We start from the raw sequence: 17,479 nt of genomic DNA, 5'->3' as shown, positions 1-17,479 counted from the left end.
GGAAAAGGAGGTAAGATGCTTAAAGAATGAGCAGAATAGGAATAGCTTCTGTCAGACACACGAGAGACCTTAATGTGAGAAACATGCTGCAATTTCTAAGAATTCTGAGGATCTGGCTGAGAGGAGACAAACAGGAACTGTAGTGATTCAATCTAGACCAGTTTTATGAGTTTCCTAGCTATTTTTTTCAAGCCAGGAGAAGAAGTAAATGAGTAGATAAGGGAGATAAAGAAAAAATAAACCAGCAGTTACTGATATCTCACTAAGTTCTAGGCACTGATTGGGTGACTTCGCTGCTTCAGTCAATCAAGGAGGTCTAGGACTTATTCATGGATGAGGATTGGCTCTAGGATGATTCTCTGAAAGAATTCAAGGATGAACAAATGATTGACAGGGGCTCCAGGCTACACAAGGAGCCAGTAAAGCTTCTATTTGGGGATACTATATAGAGAAGCCAACGAGCTAGATGTCCTGATGAATCTTCAAGAAGTGGTCAAAATGGGAGTACATGAGCAAGGAATCAGGAAACAACAGGAGGTTGTGATCAAAGAGGGAGATTTCTTTTTTTTTTTTTAATTTATTTATTTTTTTCCCCCCAAAGCCCCAGTAGATGGTTGTATGTCATAGCTGCACATCCTTCTAGTTGCTGTATGTGGGACGCGGTCTCAGCATGGCCGGAGAAGCAGTGCGTCAGTGCGCGCCCGGGATACGAACCCGGGCTACCAGCAGTGGAGCCACGCACTTAACCTCTAAGCCAGGGGGCCGGCCCAAAGAGGGAGATTTCTGTATGTGAAATCTTGGGGTTAGATTATTTCTTCTTGGATGAAGTAGCCCAGGAAGTGGTCCAGCTTGTGGAGAGTTATAGTAGAGGGAAATTTGAGACTTGAGAAGTCCAGGAACTCTGACTTGACTTTGACTTTTTTTTTTAATCTAAGAATCTTTTTCTTTTTGTTAAAAGAGTTGAATAAATTATTGAAAATCAGCTAAAATCCAAAGAAACAGCTAATTTAGTATAAGTAAGAGGTTCCTGTATTGTGTTTCAGAATCTCTGGTATAGGAGAGTGTTCTAAATTAATTTTATGCTTAAAATTTAAAGTTTTACAACTCTATAACATAGATCTCAGTGTATTCAGAGGTAAAATTCATCATCAAATTGTTAAACTGGCAACTGTATTCGTTCATCAGCAATTCCTAAAGCCTATGAAGAATATGACAGCACATAGTATGCATTTGCTCACTTCAAAACTTGATTTGAATACAAATATCAAGTCATTATGTGGACAATGAAACCTGAAACTACTAGAGTGTTGTCAATTATACCTCAATTAAATAAATAAATAAATAATCTTGATTTGAACATTCTGCAATACAGTAAGTTCCAGTAATACAAACAAATGCATTATGGACTAAAATTAGAAATAAAAACACAGGCCCAAATCCACCAATTTCTGATTTCTTGTGAATTTTGCCAGTAAATTTTGTTTTCTTTCTGAGACCAGTAAACTGGTTCTACAAGAAGAGCTCTCATCTTTTAGATCTCATCCCTGTTACTCTGCCTCTTTTCCCACCTTGTTCCCATATTCATTTGTCTCGCTTATATTATTGAGACCTGGGACCATTTTACTTTACTCAAATAGCCCACTGAAATATAGATTAGTGGGACTTGGTATATAATTATATTTTTTCTGGGTTATTAATTTTATTATTATCGTTATCTTTGGAAATTCATGAGAGACCAACTCTCACGAAGGGCAGTATAAGAATTCTTCAGTACCTTAGCTTTGGGCTTTTATTTATATTTTTAAAGATGGTATATATATATGGATGTTAATGCCAATTAGTTGAAAATAGCCTTTGAGATTTCCTACTGTTTCTAATCCTTTTTTCTGACCAAGGTATATTGGAGATAGAGATAATATATTTAGCACTTTTATGGCCTCAGTAATATATTCTCTTTCAGAGGACCATACGTATTAAGAGCCCACTTTTGTTTAGCTGCCTCCCCAGCCATTTAATCAGTCCAGCATGATTGTCTTAATCACACTTATGTAGCCTCATCCTGGGAGATCCCGTTCCTCCATCAGCCTACCTAATAAAACAATGGGGAGGAAGTACCAGTCAGAAAGGTGGTTTTGTTACCACCCCAAAAGGGGTTTCGTCTGCTGGCTGCAAGACATGCCAACAGTCAAGAGGCAAGGTGGTAGGAGAAAAAGGACTTTTTATTACAGCTTGCTAGCAAGAGGGAAGATGGCCAACTAATGTCGCAAAGAACCATCTTAGGGGGCACAAAATCTTACAGCAGTTATGTAGGCCATTGGGTTATAGGGGAGGGAGGTAGGAATGTTGACCTTCTGATGTTACAGACCGGGAGTGCCACACCAGATCTTTCAGTTTTCACTGATGATAGCTATCAGCATAGACTCTCTGTTCGGGGGTCATCACATTCCTAAGGAACTCAGGAGAACAAAATTATCATCTTATCGCAGCTGGGAGATGCATGCACAAGCAGGGGTTGTAAAATCTACAGAGCAGTTAGATCTCCTGGAGGGTGCATATCCAGCTGAATTAGTTTGTCAGAGGTCATTCAAAGTTACAACAGGGTTTCTTTGCTACAATGGCTTCCCTCATGTCAACCTTGTGTTGAGCCAGTATCAGTTTGAAGTAATGCCAGATAAAGGGAGATTTTGCTAAGTGAGTCCTAGATAAGTGGTCTGTAGTGAAAAGTAACTCTATCGGTGGAAGCCTATAATCTCGAAGCAGTTGTACTGCAGGCAGGAGTTGTGTCCACTCCATACAAGAAGGAGCAAGTTGGGATGATGTTACCACAACTTAATCCAGATGCAAAGGGTAAAGATGAAAGATAAAAAGAAACCTGGGATAAGATTTTTTTTAAAACATTAAAAGAAACAGAAAACTTGAAGGCAAGCCTTTAAACTGAATAAAGGAATTTTTCTTTTTCTTTTTCTTTTTTTTTTTGTTTTTGGTGAGGAAGATCAGCCCTGAGCTAACATCCATGCCAATCCCCCTCTTTTTGCTGAGGAAGACCAGCCCAGAGCTAACATCTATTGCCAATCCTCCTCCTTTTTTTTCCCCAAAGCCCCAGTAGGTAGTTGTATGTCATAGTTGCACATCCTGCTAGTTGGTGTATGTGGGACGCGGCCTCAGCATGGCCGGAGAAGTGGTGCGTGCTGCGCACCCGGGCTGCGAACCCGGGCTGCCAGTAGCAGAGCGTGGGCACTTAACCGCTAAGCCACAGGGCCGGCCCTAAAGAGATTTTTCTAATGTCCTACTATAATATTTTAGACCCCAGTTATCCTTAATTTCCACTTGTATACTTTTATTTCTTTGAGTGGGTTTCCCTGAAGTATTAAAATATTTTAGTGCAGCTGCCAGAAGTGAAAGTGTGTTTTTGGAAGGCTAACCAGTAGAGGATTATTAGCATGATCCCCAGATAATTTGTATGGTCAGATTAAAATGTAGATTACAATTCAGTAGGTCTGGAGATGGGCCCAAGGTTCAGCATTTCTGACAACTTTCCAGGTGAGGTTGAAACTGCTAATTGCTAAGTAGATGTCATTTCCACTCTTTCCTTGCTACTTTTATTTATCTACTAGCGTTTCCTGAGCTATCGGATGAACTGAAAAACCTAGAAATATTCCGGGATCATCTCTATTTACGTCTGTATACCTAGAGAGTTTTCTAAGAGTGTCCAGCCTGAAAATTTGTAGGTGTCCTTCAGTTCAGCAATTGCATGACTTTTGTTCTCAAGAGTGTGGGATTATAAATTTATTGTGAGAGGCCACATAATAATAGCAGAATCAGTATTGAAAGAGTGTCAGGATGCTTTGTATTATATTGTATACTCTGCATCTAACTAGTTATGTTAGACTAATAATCTCTCAGCACCCTCTCAACTTAGTGATTCAAAGTCAGTGAGCACAAGATAGACCTATTTAGCCTAAGACGTCATTCCCCAATATTTATTGTCTTTGAATAATAAATGCAGCTCTTCCTGCATGTCTCTCTGCTGAGGTTGCTTTTTCTAGGGGGAAGATGCCTCTTCAAGATTGCTTTAAAGCCTAAAGATTTTTAATTCCTCTTAAAACTACTTTTTTTCTATCTTTCAATTCAGATCTATTTTAATAGGAGAGACCACACCCACAGGCCCCCCGATGATCAATTTTTTCCTCTGCCTGGATTTTTGTTATGCAACCCAGCTAGGTTGCTCTGCTACAGGGAGACTCACAAGATAAATTGCCTCCCTTTGGCTGTGTCGTTTTCTTCAATTACACAAACAGCAGCGGGAGAATCTGGAGGAGATGAGAACTACAAGAATTCTGGGAGATGCTAACGATTAGCACTTGCATTATTAGTCTCTGGAGGTTCTTAAAGCTCAGAGTCCCTCATGGCATTGTCAGAATAGCAAAGTGACACGGAAGCAGGCAGCAGTCAGGCATCATTCAGCTGCCCAGGATAATGCTTTCCCTGTGCACAGAGCTGTTTGCCTCCAGAGTCCAACGATCTGCCCAGGAATCTACCGACACTGCATGGCCATGATGGGTTTAAGCATATCTAATCAGTCTGGAGGGCTGATAGCTGTAAAAAACCTTGTTACCCTGGGAGGGAAGCCTATCTTTCTCTAATAAAACAGAATGTAGTTACTGTACCACTCGTTTCCTAGAGCACTCTCCTTTGTATTATTAATTTTTTGAAAGTGCAAGTTTTGGGAAAGTCTTTAGAGACACCAAGCTTGTCAACTCTATTCATCTTCTGAGTGAATAAATTTCTTTATGAAAATAATGCTCTTGGAATGCTGTTTTGTTTGTACTTCTCCAAAGAGAGAGCTATCTCTCTGCCTATTCTGCTGCATTGAAGAGTGAAGCTCATAATGATACAATTGTCAAAAGAAAAGAAAAGCATCCTGAGATATCATGGACTAAAGCATCTAGGAAGGGTAAAAATTTGCCGGTAAAACCTTTAGTACTATTATGCAGGCAGTGTTCAGCTTGCAATATCAGTGTGTGATGAAGCAACTGTTTGAAGACTACAGGATTCAATCCTAGAGAAGAGGGGACGTTTATTGACAATATGTAAGTAAAAAGCAGAGCAATCCACATACCAGAGGGGTTTGTGAATTTCAAGATAGGAAAGTGAGAGGTAGCCCTTGGTGTGGCATACACAGTGTGAAGTAGATCATATGGGAAAGGTATGGGCTTTGGAATAACACACAACTACCTTAGAACACAGATCTCCTTTGTGGCTTTGAGCACATTCCTTTCTATTTCAGTTTTTTACTTTTACATTTGTAAAATAAGGATGGTAGTATTTTCTGCACAGAGTTGTTGAAAGGATCAAATCAGATTGGTATAAGTTAATTTCCTAGTATATAATACCTGACCAATAAATGTCAGCTTTGCTAACATTCTTTCATAGGCAGCGTTCACTGCTCCTTCGTTTCTGTCTCTATTATGGCTCTTATGACATTTCATGGAAATTATTTGTGTCCAAGTCTTTTTGGGTTTTGATTTTCTCTTGGATAGGGAGCATGTCTTATAATATTGAGATCACTAAATTTGAGATCAAAAGACTTGGGTTCAGCCAATGTAAGTTCTTCTGCTAGTAAAGATGGGATGGTAATACTTCTCAAAGTAGTTATGAAGATTACATGGAAAGTCATAATATGTGCCCTTTCTTGGCACAGTGCTTGGCACAGAGTGGTCATTTTGTAAATGTTAGTTCCACTCTTTCTTTCCTTCTTTTACATTGTCAGTGCCTAGCAGTTTATGACACAAAATTTGTGTGTAATACCATTGTTTAGGAATGAAGGAATCTATGGATGAGTGAGTGAGTGTATGTGTGAGTAAAACACCATTGGATGGAAAGTCAGAGATTTGGTTCTAAATCTGTCTTTGACTTTAACTATGTAGCTGTGTGAACTTGGGAATGCACTTCTACTTTCTGGGTCCCATCATCTGTCATTGAAAAGAAGGATTGAGTTGGATGAAGTACATAATAAATAACGTGTCTTCTAGGTTTAACCTGCATGACACAAAAATCTGAGATTTTGTCCAGATCTGAAGCTCTTGATTTATATGAAACCCTACCTTTTAGCAACACAAAAGTGTCATGGTAGAATGCATGAGTTTTTCTCCAATGTTGTAAATATGGTAAGAGTGAATGCAAAAGACTAAGAGGTTCTTGAAAAATGCCCACTACAGTGGCTTCATTCACCTGTTTAATAACAAGTGATTAGTTTTGGATAATTGAAAACAAGACAGTACAATATCAGTCTAACAGTTTAGACTTACTAAGTGTCAGTATCTTTATCTCAGGAATTTCTTCACAGTGAAGGGCTTCTGAGGCCTTAGGATGCAAAAACATGCCTTGGCAACTTCTTTACAAAACAACACACAGCTGCTGTACCACAAGGTGACTTTAAGACAACGGTTCTCAAAATGTGATCCCTGGACCAGCAGCCTTAGCAACAACTGGAAACTTACTAGAAATGAAAATTCTCAGGCCCTACCCCAGACCTGAATCAGAAACTGTGAGGGTGGGGTCCAGCAATCCACAATCCAGGTGATTCTGATTCACGCTAATGTTTGAGAATCACCCATTTAGGGAAATAAAAATCTTAAATGCTGACCGGTCTTTGGAACCTTGGCTTATCAGCTGTTTATAATTAACCTCAATGATGTTCTTTCTCATACAACAGAAGCTATTTCAATATTTCAGTATATGTTATGTATAAATGCTCACATACTCAAAGAATATCCTAGATTCTTCCACTTTCTAAACATAACAATGATCCTGTATTTTTTATTAGAGAAGAACAGTGATCTGAAGAGCAATGAGGTCATTTATTTTTACTTATTGTTAGCATAGATACATATATTCTTTCTGTCCTTTCTTTTTAAAAATATGTTCTCAAAGATCAGGGGTAAACAAGACTTCTGAAGAGTTTGAGATGAAATCACTTTGCTTCATACACCAAGGCCCCAGCAGGTATGTTGCTTTTGAGCTTAGAGTGTCCACAAAGCTGCCTCGTCATCACATTTCCTTTTGTCTTTGTTGAGGCGGAAGGAGAAACCAGCAGCTGTGGGTGCGACTGTCTCTCTTTTGCAGGTTTTCTATATCACTTCATTCACTCTCCTTTAGTTTCAGAAATAATGAGAGAAATTTCTCTTCCCTGTACTTTTTATCACAGTTAAGGAAAAAGAAAAACCCCATTAAAATAATGTAGTGATTCCGGCATGATTAATTATGTCCCAAAGCCACCGATGTCCACAGGTAATGAAAACACTCACCTACCGTAAGCTCTGGTTGTAAGATAAAGTTACTTGCCCCTATTTCCGCAGCTGCAGATGTGTAGGAGGGAGCAGGCTCTGGCATAGCCAAACTTAGATGAATGATCTGTTTCATCTTGTGCTGCAGCTGGATCCGTTTGGTCACCAGGAGTGGACAGATTTCATCCGAGCCTTTTGACAGAAATTCATTTGGCACAGAGAAATCATTGAGGAGTTTGCAATGTCTGTTGTCAATGAAATGAATTTAAACATGGGAAAAGGAGAAATCTTTCGCTTAGGCAAACATGATGGAAGGGAAGAAAATGAAGGTTCACCAAACGTTTCAAGCTATTCTGTCCAAGAAATGCATTTTATGGCTAATTGAGCACAGTAGTTGGATGATATGTGTGGTCACCTGCTTAACTTGGGCTAGTCTTTTTGTTTCTAAGGAGTTAAATTTAAAGACATTAACACACATTATATAACTGTTTTTAATTACAAAAGGAAATATATATGAAATTCATTTGTACATGGTGTCAGTTTACCCTGATTTATGGAATTGATCCTGATCAGCATTCTTCACCAGGGGAAACAATTGCTTTTACTATTACTGCTCTTTTGAACTGAAAATAGATCTGAAATCACATGAATCATCATGATAAGGTTTTATGAAGCTCTAACTAAAACCAAAGGTAAAAGAGCAGATGTTTGGATTTTAGTTAATAGGGATAAGATGCTTTATTATACCACAAAAGTAGGCTCCATAATCACTGGCAACTGATGAAAATATTTCGAAGCACATAACTTCTTCCAAAGTGAAACACACAAATAAATAAGTTATTAGAGGAGACCTAGAAGTATGGATTGACTGTAAATGGAGCTTAGAGCTTGATATATGTGAATTGAGTTGCAATACCAATAACACAAATGCTCAGCCATAATAGCATTCCTAAGAGAGTGGGTGGTTATAGGCCTCAAAAGCCATAATAGCAGTCCCCTCTCTCTTTAATGACTAATCTTTCTCCAATCATGGTCTATAGGTAATGCTGTAGATGGGATTTAGTCATTTAATTATGAGGCTAGCGGAAAAAGGGCCATAAACCAAAGCTCATGTTACTCACGTAGAAATAAAAACTGACTGTCTTAAATCCAACTCATTGTGGTAAAGGCAGAGGGTGGCTGGGAGACACTGAAATATTCTCATTCTAAGATAAAAAGTAAGTAAGAGTTCCTTCTCCACATTTTGAAATTAGACCTTTTCCCAGTTTCTTAGTATTTCACTGGTTGTCCTCAAGGCTTACTATGTAAGCTACAAGTATCGTTATCCTTTAGGGTATTTACACAATTCCACTTGAAAATTTCAGTAAAGATCTGTTTATTCAGCACTGACTATGTGTGAGATATTGTGCTTCCACAATGCCTGTTTTCCTATCACTTATGTTAGACTTTATACCAAGAGTCAATGGAGGCAGGTAACATCTGAATCTGTTCTTTAGGAGCCAGCTCTTACGTCCACAGGGCAAGCATTTTTGTTGTACACTGTCTCCCACACAGGTATGAGCTTTTCAAGTTTCAGGGCAATGCATCTCAACGCCGACCATGTATTAGAATCACCTGGGGAGTTTTAAAAACTACCAACGATTGGTTCCACCTGCAGACCAATTAAATCAGACTTGATTACGGTGAGTCCCAGGCATTCCTATTTTTAAAACTCTCCAGGTGATTTAATGTGATCCCTAGCCATGATTGAGAGCCACCGTTTTCTAATTTTGACTAGAGAAGTAAATGTATATCTCGTTATTCTGTTTCATCTATTCATTTTTTTCCTCTTCTAAGCTTAAAATAATTGTTAGCCAACAACTTTGCAACTTGTTCTATAGAGTTAAACATTCCAGTTATTACAGCTCTTACCTGTGGCCAAATATATTTTCATTGATTGAAATATAACTGAAATTATTGCAGACTCTTGGAAAACACCTAAGATCCCAGTTTTTGTTTCTAGGTTGAATTCTATAATTAATTAAGTGTTCCATCTCAGGTCAGTGACTAGGAAAAAATGTCATACAAGTGAAAGATATTAATAACACAAAAATAGAGCATGATACCACTTTATTGCCCTTACTTTTCATAATTTTTTTTTTTTTATTTTATGCTTTAGCTGTTTCTTTACCTTTTGTCATCCTTCCTGATTCTTTATTGTTGAACTTGGCTCTTAGTTTTATCTTTTAACTAGAGATTTTCTTGTGGTGAATTGTTCATTTTTGCCTATTAATATTTTAACATACTGTGAAATATTTAAGACTTTGAAAATGGCATAAAAAAGAATGCAACAAATATCCATTTACCCATCACCCAGCTTAAGAACTAAAACACCACCAAAAACCCCTGTGCATCCCTTCCACCCTCATTGGGTTGCCAGATTTAGCAAATAAAGATATAGGCCACCAGTAAAATTTGAATTTCAGATAAACAACTAAAAACTTTTTAGTTGTCCCAAATATTGTGTGGGACATACTTATACTAAAAAATTATTGGTTATTTATCTGAAATTCAGATTTCACTGGGCATCTGCTACTTTATCTGGCAACCTTACTCTTGACCCTACATGCAATTTCTTTACACTTCCACTATGTATGTAATGATTTAAAAGTTTATGTAAATTTTATCTTATATTTTAATATGTATCTTATTATATGTATATCTTTGAAACCTTTTTTTTTACTCAATAATATGTTTTGAGCCATCCATTTTGTTCATGCAGCTCTAGTTGATTCATTTTCAATGCCATATAGTATTCCATTGAATAACTATTTCACAAATTAGCTACACGTTCTTCTGGTGGGCATAAAAACTGTTTCTAAATTTTTCGACTACAAACAATGCTGCTATAAAAATTCTCCTATGTCTCTTTATGTAGATACTTGAGTTTCTCTAGCATTTATATCTAGGAGTGAAATTGCTATGTCATGGGTTGTATGTAACATGTTTATTAATCATAAATTGTCCAATATTTGGGATGGAAGGGGAAAGAAACTTTAGGCTTTTAGATATGTTGGCAATGATAATGATGATACATTTATTGACAGTTTTACATTTTCAGCTTCCAGTCCTGAATGACTTAGATATAACATCTCATTTTATGATCCAAAAACGCTGAGGTAGGTACTATAAAAATAATAATGATATGGATTATGACTCTAGTTCTGACAGTTAATGTGCTTTTAATTATTTTCTCATTTGATACACATTACAATCCTGGGATGACGCATCGTTATTTACATTTTATAGATGAGGAAACTGAGGTTTAGAGAGGTTATATGCTCAAGTCTTTCAGTACATCAGTAGGTGATAGACCCAGGATTGAACTTGAATTTTCTAAATTCAAACCTCAGGTTTTTCTCTCGTTATTATAACACCTAAATGCGTATAAATATAAATTAAATAATTTTGGTGTTTTATGTTCAAAAGCATCTTCTTAAATACTTTTTCCTATTCAACAAATTGTTTAGGTGGCATACATTAAAAGTCTAAATGCTTTGAGAAATGTTGCAAAACATATACTATATTTCTTAACTTGAAGTATATTTTGTCTTAAAATAAGTGCCAATTTATATTTAACTAGTGGGACCAAATGCAAGCATGCTATCTCTTCACTGCATGGTTCCAAGCCTGATCAGTAGACTGTGTTCTCTCCTTACTGACAGTGGTCCACAAGTAAAAAGACTGATGGCAATAATCATGCAAATATTGCTATTCCTAATATTTGCAAACATTCCCCCCCTACAAACCAGGATGCTATGAACAAAGTTCCTGAGTTTATTCTATAGTTATAGACATCAACTTTTTTGAGATTATAAACGCCTATTTTTATGCATGTTATTATAGATAGAAAAATAGAAATTTTTCAAGAGATTAGGTAATTTACTACAAATTTTATTAAATCAATGAAATGGAAGCAAAGTCCAGACTTTTAGTAGGAAAGCAAAACTGTCCATGTTTTCTAATAATTTCACGAGAATATTATGGTCTGTAGTAGGTAGAACAATAGCCCCCAAAGATGTCCACATCCTGGTCCTTGGGAGCTGTGAATATATTACTTTATATGGCAAAAAGGATTTTACAGATGGATTAAGTTAAGGACCTTCAGAGGGAGAGAGTATTAGCCAGGATTAGCCAGGTGGGTCCATCTAACCACGTGAGTTCTTTCCCAGCTGGAGTCAGAAGGAAAGGTGACTATGGAAGAATGGTCAGAGAGATGCAAGATTGCTGGCTTTGAAGTTGGGGAACAGGGCCAGGAGGCAAGGAATGTTGGAAACTTCTAGAAGCTGGAAAAGGTAAGGAAACAAACTCTCTTCTAGATCATCCAGGAAGAACTATAACCCTGCGTACTTCTTGATTTTAGCATGGTAAGACCTGAATTGGACTTCTACAGAACTCGGAGGTAAAATTTTGTGTTAAGCTATCAGGTTTGTTGTAACTTTTTACAGCAGCAATAGAAAAATTGTGCATGGTGTATTTTGGCCATACAGCTATCATGTTTGTATATGTAACTGGTAAACTTATTAATTCAATAAATATTTCTTGATAATAATTATGACGATAGCTAGGAGAAATAATATCAGACTTGGAGATAAAAGTCTTGGTACCTCATACTTTCATGTGCAAAAGAATTGACATGGTTTTTATTTTAAAATGCTGATTCATGGTATCTATATCAAGAATTTCTGATTCAGAAGTTCTAGAGCAGGATCCCGATGGAGATGCGAGATGGAATAGTCACTTTAGGAAATGGTTTAGAATTTGGAAACCCAAATGTTCATCATCTGCCAAATGAATTGGATGTAACACACCCATACAATGGAATACTTCTCAGAAATAAAAAAATTGCAAACTACTAATAAATGCAGTGATATGTATGAATCTCAAAGTCATTAATATTAAAGTGATTAGACATAAAAGGCAATATATGGTATGTTTCCACTTATAGGATACTCTGAAAAAGGAAAAACTGAAGAAAAGGACAGAATCATATCAAAATTGCCAAAGGCTGGGGGTTGATGGAGGGGATTGATTGCAATTGATTGCAGAGTGGTGAGAGAACTTTGTAGGATGATAAAAATGTTTTATCTTTATTTGGTGGTGGTTGTAAGACAGTATATATTTGTGAAAACTCATTGAACTTTACACTTAAAGAGGGTGAACTTTACTATATGTAAATTATACCTTAGTAAATCTGGCTTTTAAAAAAATGTCTGTTTAGCTATGTCTTACTCAGTCTTTCACAGAACTTAGTTAAAACTGAAATGTCCTTTTAAGTCAAACTACAACCATCTCACTCAGTATAGGAGATATTGAGCTCATAAATTTCAGGGCAAGGTACAGAAACCAAGTTCTTTCACTTGACTCTCAACCAAGTACTAATTAAGCCGTAAAACCCCAATGAAAATAAAATAATAGGAATTCTCATGAGGCTCTAAAAGGACTCAACTCTGATCCAATTTTCAAACTATATCCAAAGAGAGCCATGAATTTCAGATAATAGTGTGCGTAAAGACTATCCCGCCCCAACTCATCTTCCAAAAAATGAGAAAAAAAAATTACCAGAATGTTGTAAAGGAACCTCTGAATTCATCTTTTTCTTCTGTGAATCCACTTGGTTTTGTAGTATGAGTTCATTTCCTTTCCTATGAATTCTCACAATTAAAAATGTTCTTGTTAAGACATGGAGAGGAATCTTATCTCTAGCAAAACAATAGACTGATTTTTAAAATAAAATCACTTTAAAATGACTAAAATTGATATCATATAAAGGACTAGGGATTCTGTTTAGTGGCTTTTAGTTTTTAAAAAGCCTGAGATCTTGCACAAAATATATTGATATATTTTAAAATACTCATTTCACCTCTTCTCTCCTCCAGTATCTTTTACTTTGTATCATAGTTTTTCTGGTACAAAGTAGTCCAATGAGGTGTTGCCCTAAAGTCTATGAAGTTCTGAGCCAGAGACTAATTATCAGAATGAGTTGTGTTGATATTTACTGTCAGCCTATGGTGTGAAGTGACTAGTTATATAACATTTCCTGATTCATTGAATACAATGGAATAAATGACGTTTCCAAAGACTTTCACAGAGACAGTGAATTTTTTTAACCCTGAGTTGTAAAAATATCAGGATTGATAAGAGTGTGATTACTTTCTTGAAAGTAACTTGAGCAGTTGTTAACATAGGATGTGTTAACATGGTACAGGAGGTATTGCAATAGTCCAGATTGGAGTTAGCTGGAGTGGTAAGGATGTATTGCAATAGGCCAGGTGAGCAATAAGGCAGTGTTGGTGAGAACAGAGTTAAGGAGAAGTATACCTTAGGGACTTGGTGACCAATTGAATATATATGTAGAGAGAATTTAGGGATGATTCTAAAGGTTACTAGATACTCTCAAGTCAATTATCTGAAACAGCTAGGTCCTGGAGCAGTAATTTTTAACACTGGTTTTAGAGCGTATTGATGTACGTCGAACTTGGCACAGGTGTACCACCAAACTTTGATCAACACATAAATTTTACTTTTGTTCCACCTTAATGTTCTGGGAACCCGTTTTAGAAGACACCATTTTTCCAGGTTCTTTATTTCCATGACATATAGTGCCCCTTCCTACTATTTCACAGAATTCCATTTTCTGGAGTGATGCAGTATATCCCTAAGAGTGACAAATTCTTATAGGATAAAGGCCATTAATCTTAATATCACTTTTTATCTGACTGGAAACTCCTTTCATTGAGTGATAGTCAATTCTTGCCCTCCAAACCTCCACATGCTAAAATGGCTCTCTAAAGACATTTTAACTAAAGTATTTCAGTGAAAGAAAAAAAAAAAAAACAAAGAAAAATATCAGAAAAATAAAGCCCTGTTGTTTGATTCAGAATTTTGCCCTCCCACCAAAGTCAAGGTCTTCAGATAGTGTTGACAAGTTGATCTGTAATTAAAAGAAAAGGTACTTACAAGAACCTATTCAAATACTTTATGGTATCCCCTGGGATCATTTAACTGACTAATTTGGACAGACTAAACAACAAATTGAGGGCCTGGTCTCCTCTCCTTTTATAACTCTGCAAACATAATCCCAAATTGATTGGTCTCTAATATATGAGAACCAAATGAAAAATTAATTAGATTGGCTACAACCCTGAAGTGAGCACTTTACTGCTTTGTTGCTTTGTCTTTTTGATCCTTTTTCTTTTGATTTATCAATAAAGTAGTCCATGTAGAAAAAATAATAGAAGAAAAGTGAGAGCAAGCATCAAATGAATCCAGACAAACTAAAACTGAGCAGTCTCTGCAAAGGGTAAGATTTAGAGTTGGACTCTAGGTATTAACTGTACTATAAACAATATATTAACATGAAATCAAGTTTTTTTAAATCAATTATTAAACTTCTGAGATTTTTTTTTTTCTGTCTTTGTACTGGAAACAATTTCTATTAATCTGTTGCTTCATTTCACCTGTACCTACACATTCATTAAAGAACTGACTTGAAAGCAATTGTAGTCATAGAAAATGAGAAGTAGAAGGGCTCATTCATGCAGTGTAACCCCCTCGTTTTCATGAGTATAGGCTAAAAACCTTGGAGGCTAGTGGCAGTATTGGGAGACAAGAAATCATTTTCCTTGACTCTCATTCCTGTGCTCAACAACTTTATTGAAAGTCTAAGTAATCACTGTTAGCACAATATTCTGCCAGCAGAAGAGTAAGTTTTTGTGGAACTAAAATACTCTCCCAAGAGACTGATAAAATTTATTTTAAAATATCTTAGTTACAGTCAAACTTGATTATAAGAAAAATTGCTTTATGCTTAATTCTAGACCCAAAAACTAGGTCTACAGAAATCCACATATCAAATATAAAACAAACACTAAAAGTTGTTTTATATTATTTCAAAGTACATTATAAGCATTTATTTAACCAATGGGTATCACAATTTTCGTAAAATATTTGACATTTTTCACTTAGTTGGTATTCTATAATGGGTGAAACTCAAATTCATCAGATAATGTATAATATTAACATTTTTGGCTGGATAATGTACAAAATTTATAAGTAAAAGCGTAAGAACTCGCATACTATTTGAAGGTGAATCCTTCAACTGAATTCTTACTAAAATCACAAATTCAAAAATTTATATTTTATTAAGATTGAACTAACTCCTCAAGTTAATATTCAAAATGAGCCTATGGTAAAACATAGTTTTTTAGTGTACAGTTTGCAGTAGGCAGAATAATGTCCCCGAAGATGTCCACACTTAACCCTTTGGAACCTGTGAATGTATTACTTTACATGGCAAAAGAGACATTGCAGATGGGATTAAGAGAAAGATTTTATAATAGGGAGATTATCCTAGATTATCCATGTGGACTTAACGCAACCACATGGGCCTTTACAAGTAGAAGAGGAAGGCAGAGTCACTCAGACAGATGCGAGGATGGAAGAAGAAACAAGAAATGAGAGATTCAATATATCGTTGCTGATTTTGAAGATGGAGGAAGGGGGATCATGGGCAAAGGAAAGCAAATGACCTCTAGAATCTAGGAACAGCTCTCAGCTGACAGCTAGTGAGGTAAGGGGACTTCAGTCCTATCATTGCAAGAAACTGAATTTTGTCAACAACCCGAATGAGTAAGCAAACGGATTCTTCCTTAGAGCCTCCAGAAGGGAATGTAGCCCTGGTGACAGTACGATTTTTAGCCAAGACCCATGTCAGACTTCTGATCTATAGAACTGTAAGAAAATAAACTTGTGTTGTTTTAGCTACTAAATTTTTGGTAGTTTTTTATGGCACCAATGGAAAACTAATAGACAAGCACTTAAAATAATGTGAAAAGACGTGAAAATAATGTGAAAGTAACTTGTGAGCTGTCGAGTATTAATCCTTATAATATACCAAGCCTAATTCCAAGCTATACTCTTGGGATAGTACACATTATTTGCTTCTCTTCCTATGAGTAATGTAAACCATTCATCTGGTCTTGTTTATTTGCTTGTTTGGTGTTTTTTCTGTGGGAAATGGCTCTTGTGGAGCCACTTGACTCAGCAGGGAAACTTTCTTCTCTTGGTTTAGAAGTTCTGAGGAAAATAGCTTAAGAAAGGTCAGGCCCAACCTGCAGAAAAATTATTAAGGAAAAATTTTCCTTTGTTATCCTTTGTCCTCACCAGTAGCTACCTCAGTCAAGAAATAATCAATAAAAATACTGTAATTGATTCTAAATAAGAGCTCATAATTCATTGACTAAGTCGATATGTACTGAGCACTTACTTTCTGTGGATCACTCTTTCAGACAATAAAACAAATGTATATCTTCATCAAGCCTGAAATCTAGAATATAGGCAAGTAAATATGCATAATCAGTTGGGAAAATTAAATTTACAGTCTCCCTCTGTGGGTTGGGAGCGATATTTAAAACACACTGAGGTGAGAGTTAAAAAAAAATTCTAAATGGCCTTGAAATCTGAGTCGATGTTGACTCACATGTTATTAGGGGCTGCATATTAGAGCAGGACAACTTATTTTACTACTGAATCAGCAAAGAATGAAAAGCTCAAGAAAGCGGTGCTGGCTGCAGAGTAGGGAGATGGTCGCTCAGCACGAGAAGTAAAATTGCTGTGATCAGAGGGGAGGGCGACTTGGCATCCCTATTAAATTTTAAAATCACACACATCTTTTGACGCAGCAATTTCATTTTTAGAAATTTTAATTACAGATACAGCAGATAAGTTCACACATGTTTAAAGATGTATTTACAAGGATGTTTATTGCAGTTTTGTAAGAAATAGACTATGACTGATAACAATGTAAATGTCCATGAATAAAATAAATTATGACAACCAAAAAAAAAAAAAAAAAAACACACTGAGGTGAGATGTTAGTAACTTATGTACTTAGTGAGCAGCTAAGGAGAAACGATGGTTTGAAAATTCATTCTAGAGATGTTGAATTCATTTAAGCACAGACCATTGGTTTAGTTGAGTGGACTACACAATTATGTGCTCTTTGTTGCAACAGAGGAAGCGCTAAATGCTCTACATGGAGAAGGCAGTCATTATTAAAATTTGAACTTTAAAAAAAAAAAATGCGTGTTGAAAAATTGATGTAACTTATCCTGGGATGTGTAATGTGAACTCTTTAACATCTCTGTGATTGT

General features: G+C 36.3%; 1 long non-coding RNA gene across 4 annotated transcripts in view; it reads left to right on the top strand.

Moving 5' to 3' along the window:
- The window catches only part of LOC131409645 (uncharacterized), a 79,644-nt gene extending 66,461 nt beyond the window's left edge, over positions 1-13,183 (top strand). Inside the window, exons 5-7 of one of the 4 annotated variants that reach the window (XR_009220975.1) lie at positions 8,841-8,968; positions 10,387-10,444; positions 11,498-13,183. This is a non-coding gene — a long non-coding RNA (uncharacterized LOC131409645). Of the gene's footprint in view, positions 1-8,840; positions 8,969-10,372; positions 10,754-11,497 lie in introns of those variants that run through there. The other 3 variants (XR_009220973.1, XR_009220976.1, XR_009220972.1) reach the window with 3 other exon arrangements.
- Positions 13,184-17,479: the final 4,296 nt, after the last annotated feature.

The sequence above is a fragment of the Diceros bicornis genome, chromosome 8 (genome assembly GCF_020826845.1).
Source record: "Diceros bicornis minor isolate mBicDic1 chromosome 8, mDicBic1.mat.cur, whole genome shotgun sequence".
Lineage (NCBI taxonomy): Eukaryota > Metazoa > Chordata > Mammalia > Perissodactyla > Rhinocerotidae > Diceros > Diceros bicornis.
This window is presented reverse-complemented; position numbering and strand designations above follow the sequence as displayed.